The sequence below is a fragment of the Aethalodelphis obliquidens genome, unplaced genomic scaffold (assembly GCF_003676395.1).
Source record: "Aethalodelphis obliquidens isolate GAN/ISIS:26980383/991018 unplaced genomic scaffold, ASM367639v1 scaffold4, whole genome shotgun sequence".
Classification (NCBI taxonomy): domain Eukaryota; kingdom Metazoa; phylum Chordata; class Mammalia; order Artiodactyla; family Delphinidae; genus Aethalodelphis; species Aethalodelphis obliquidens.
In genome coordinates, this window is record NW_020837948.1 from 851,236 (window position 1) to 856,126 (window position 4,891).

At 41.1% G+C, this 4,891-nt stretch overlaps 1 pseudogene; it reads right to left on the reverse strand.

Annotated features, from left to right (window-relative positions):
• Window positions 1-4,082: 4,082 nt before the first annotated feature.
• Window positions 4,083-4,394, reverse strand: LOC113613493 (mitochondrial import inner membrane translocase subunit TIM14 pseudogene; annotated as a pseudogene).
• Between the last annotated feature and the right edge of the window lie 497 nt (window positions 4,395-4,891).

A 4,891-nucleotide genomic window follows, 5' to 3' on the forward strand; every position in this document is an offset into this window, starting at 1 on the left:
CTGCCTCAATCGCCCTGAGCCTGACCTTGGTTCCAATAAACTTTATTTGCAAAGCAGGTGTCTGGGGTAGTTTGCCAATTTGATTTTTTAAACTATTGCATTAAAATATTATTTATCTTGATGATTGAGTTTTTGGTGCCTCTTAAATTTGGTGCCCAAGGGGAGTGTGTCACTCACCCTACCCTAGTTCTAGTCCTTTTTCAATCCCTCCTTTTTCTCTTTTTTAACCTTTTGACAGTTCTGTTAGTTAATAAGCTCCCTCCTGGACTTGGCTCAATATAATGAGACCTGGGAATATGCAGGATGTACTGGATTTTGCAGAGAGTGTTTTCTCTTTCCACCTTCCTTCTTTGCCTTCTTTCTCTGAAATCAGTTCCCTGGCAGAGCATTCTTAATTGTCCTTTCCTGTCCTCCTATTTGCTTGACTTTTCTTTTTCTAAGCAGCATCTCCTAAATTTGTTGATCCTGGTTACCCAAGTTCTGTCATCTGTCATCTCAAAAAGCCCCTCGGGCTTCCCTGGTGGCACAGTGGTTAAGAATCTGCCTGCCAGTGAAGGGGACACAGGTTCGAACCCTGGTCCAGGAAGGTCCCACATGTCTGCTGCGGAGCAACTAAGCCCGTGCGCCACAACTACTGAGCCTGCGCTCTAGAGCCCGTGAGCCACAACTACTGAACCGGGGAGCCACAACTACTGAAGCCCATGCGCCTAGAGCCCGTGCTCCACAACAAGAAAAGCCACTGCAATGAGAAGCCCGCGCACCGCAAGGAAGAGTAGCCCCCGCTCACCGCAACTAGAGAAAGCCCGTGCACAGCAACAAAGACCCAACGCAGCCAAAAATAAATAAATAAATAAATAAATAAATAAATAAATAAACAAATAAACTACGTTGTTGGTGTGAACAGTTTTAAAAAAAGAAGTCCCTCAATTCTTTTTCATTTTTTTGTGTATCATCTTTAATTTCTTTCATCAATGTCGTATAGTTTTCTGCATACAGGTCTTTTGTCTCCATAGGTAGGTTTATTCCTAGGTATTTTATTCTTTTTGTTGCAATGGTAAATGGGAGTGCTTCTTTAATTTCTCTTTCAGATTTTTCATCATTACTGTATAGGAATGCAAGAGATTTCTGTGCATTAATTTTGTATCCTACAACTTTACCAAAGTCATTGATTAGCTCTAGTAGTTTTCTGGTGGCATCTTTAGGACTCTCTATGTATAGTATCATGTCATCTGCAAACAGTGACAGTTTTACTTCTTCTTTTGCAATTTGTATTCCTTTTATTTCTTTTTCTTTTCTGATTGCTGTGGCTAGGACTTCCTTGTACTGATTTTAGACAACTAGGAGGGAAGAGAAATTTGCTCTGCTTGTGATAGAGGCTCTTATGCCTGAATCATGTCCGTGCACAGGGTAGGCTAGGATGGTTTGCTTAGGAGAATGGACAGTGTGTATATGCCATGACAGACACGTGTCAGAATAATTCCTGAGGTACTTATTCCTGTGCTGTGTTTATAAAAGAAAAATTATTATTTTTCTTTACTTTGGTGCCCTCACATTTATGTTCCATTCTAGGTTCGTATGACAATGGAGTAACATCATAAGTATTTTAAAATTATGTACATTCAAATATACACAACAAGAGAGGGAGGAAAGGAGAGAAAGAGGAAAAGAGAGAAAGAGAGAAGGAGAGAGAATTCAAATTTTGAAGGTACAGCTCAGCCATTACCCAAAATTTGGATATATCCCAGGGTGAGCATGAGAAGGGGGATGTGAATCTGTTGTTTCCTTACAAAGCTATGTCTATGGAATAGTAATTTATGAGCAATTTAAAGGAATTTTAGAGTAATTAGTCTATGTTCAGTTTTTTTCCTTACATGTTGATTTGCGAACCAACTGCCCATTAGAGGCTATTCTACTAGATAGCAATGAATGATTGTTACTATTGTGTTTTGTAAGAGTGTTTTCCAATTGTTTAATGCATTTGAATTCTCTTCACCCAACTAAATTTACTGTCTTTGAAAGAAAATGTAAGGTCATCGCTATCACACAATGTTGCACTTAAACTTTTCTCCTCAGGGTCTGCAGCAGGTGTAGGTCAAGACTGTGGGCTCCATATGTTGACTTCCCAGGTTCAAATTTTATCTCCGCCCCTTATTAGCTGAGTGACTTTGAATAAGTTACCGAGTCTCAGTTTTTTTCTCATCTGTAAGGTGAAGATAACGCTACTACTGACCTCATAGGGTTATTGGAAGGATAAAATGAAATAATGCATGTAATGTGTTTTGCCCAGCACCTGGTGTTTAGTAGGCATTGAGTAAATCTTAGCTGTGATTGTAACAGGTCAGGGTTGCATGGCTGCACGGTTGCAAGTCTGCAATTTGAGGAGTTGCCACTAAAAATAGTGACTTCTCACTATGGTGGTAAGATTCAGTCAGGCTTCCTTCTGACAGACATCTGGTCAGCATGTTATTCCCGTTAGTTATGATTCTTTTCCATAATAATACATTTAGTAAGTGTACAGATCTGAACAATTACTAAGTTCTAAGGACCACAAAGAAAATGTGATACACTTAGAGAAAAATGGTACGAAATAGACTTAAGTAAAGTTTGGGTCCCTTTTTAGTTTCACTAACAGTTATCAACTACTTTTTAGTTCCTTGTCCTATTTCCAGGTGTTAATGGAAGATAATCTTCCTCCTATTATTAACAAACTTGCTTTGCATGTTTAAAACACCAGCTTTGGCACTGGTGCTCAAAGGTCTTAGCAGCTTGGTGAAAAGACCATAAGAACAGTTTTCTCCTATTTTCAGTTTTCTCATTCTCTTGCCTCGTGGGTTCTCAGTCCTCATTCTAGGATTTCTTAGGGGGGAAAAAATCTCATCACCCTTCCAATTATTTTATTTCTCTTCTCTGGGCAAAAAACTTACAGGGAAAGTTAAAAAAAGAATTGTGACCATATTGTGCACATACCCTTTTCTAATCAGGAGTTTCCTTGGTAGTTGGCTTTGCAGCCTTTAGCTGAGAAATCCCCCAGCTCCTATTACTCGTTTCTAATCATTGCTTAATATCATTAAAATTGGTTTCTCTAGAGCAGAGGCTGGCAAACTATGGCCCACGGGCTTGCTGCTTGTGTTTGTAAATAAAGCTTTATTGGAACACAGCCATGCCCATTTGTTTACCTATTGTGTGTGGCTGCTCTCCTGCTGTGACAGCAGAGTTGGGTAGTTGCCACAGAGACCATATGGTCCAAAAGCCTAAAATATTGACTGTCTGGCCCTTCTAGAGAAAGTTTACAGAAAGTTTACCACTGCTCTAGAGCATCTATAGCTTTCAGTTTTGTATTAGTTATCTATTGCTGAATAACAAATTACCCCAAAACTTAGCAGCTTAAGGCAAGACATATTGTTTCCCAGTTTCTGTGAGTCAAGAATTCAGGAGTGGTTTAAATGGGTGGTTCTGATTCAGGGTTTCTTATGAAGCTGCAGTCAAGACATCAGCCAGGACTCCAGCTATCTGAAGCCTTACCTGGAGCTGAAGACTCCACTTCCAAGATGGTTCCCTCACATGGCTGTTAGTAGAAGGCCTGGTTCCTTGCTAGCTGTTAGCAGGAGGTCTCAGTTCCTTGCCACATGGACCTCTCCACAGGGCTACTTAAGTGTCCTCACAACATAGCAATCGGCTTTCCTCCAGCAAGTGATCTGAGGGCAAGGAGAAGTCTGTAACATCTTTTATGATCTAGTGTCAGAAGTCACACACTCTTATTTGCACATTACTCTATTTTATTTTACTTTTGGGCCGCGCTGTGCGGCATGTGGGATCCTAGTTCCCCGACCAGGGATCGAACCTGTGCCCCCTGCAGTGGAAGCGTGGAGTCTTAACCACTGGACCGCCAGGGGAGTCACTGAACATTACTCTATTTATTAGAAGGAAGTTACTGAGTTCAGTCCACACTCACAGAGAGGAGAATTAAGCTTCATCTTTTATTTTTAATTATTTATTTTTTGCAGCTTTGAGGTATTTTATGATAAAAGCTGGTACTCATATACATCGACGAAAATGAACTTAAAATTCATCATACATATACTTCATTTTCTAGCTTGAACTTCTAGTAAATCTTTAGCGTCATTGATTTTTGACTGTTATCTCAGGAGATCCTGCCTTGTCTGGGTGATTTAAATGCATAATATGTCAATGAGCATCTCTTTCCTTTATTGGCTGTAGGGCTCACTCCTAGTAGTAATGCTGCTTCCTATTTTGTCATTTTGGGTTCACACTCACCTCTGTAATAGCCACTGGTGAGGGCAGATTTTGATAGACTGTGAAACATGTTTTACTTGAGGCTCCATATTCTTCATGGCTTGCAAAACGTAACAGCCTGCACATCCTGCAGCAGCAGTGGTCAGTCTAACGACAGTGTATTGGCCGTAGTTCTGGCTCAGCTCCTCTGCCTCCAGGGAGAGCACAGTTGATTCCAGCCCAGAAGCCACAGGCACCAACTTCATTCCTCCATCAGAAAGCAACGCGGCTGCCACCAGCAAACACGAACCACCCAGACACGGGGGCCCCAGCACTTCAGCTTCATCTTTTAAAGGAAAGAGTAGCAAAGAATTTACGGACATATTTTAAAACCACCATCCTTAACTCCAATGCTTTTTTTAAAAAATAATTTTTTTTTTAATTCTTAAAAACAAATTTATTTGTTTTTGTTTTTGGCTGCGTTGGGTTTTTGTTGCTGCACGCGGGCTTTCTCTAGTTGCGGCAAGCAGGGGCTACTCTTTGTTGTGGTGCACGGGCTCTTTGCGGTGGCTTTTCTTGTTGCGGAGCACAGGCTCTAGGCGCGTGGGCTTCAGTGGATGTGGCATGCGGGCTCAGTAGTTGTGGCACGTGGGCTCTA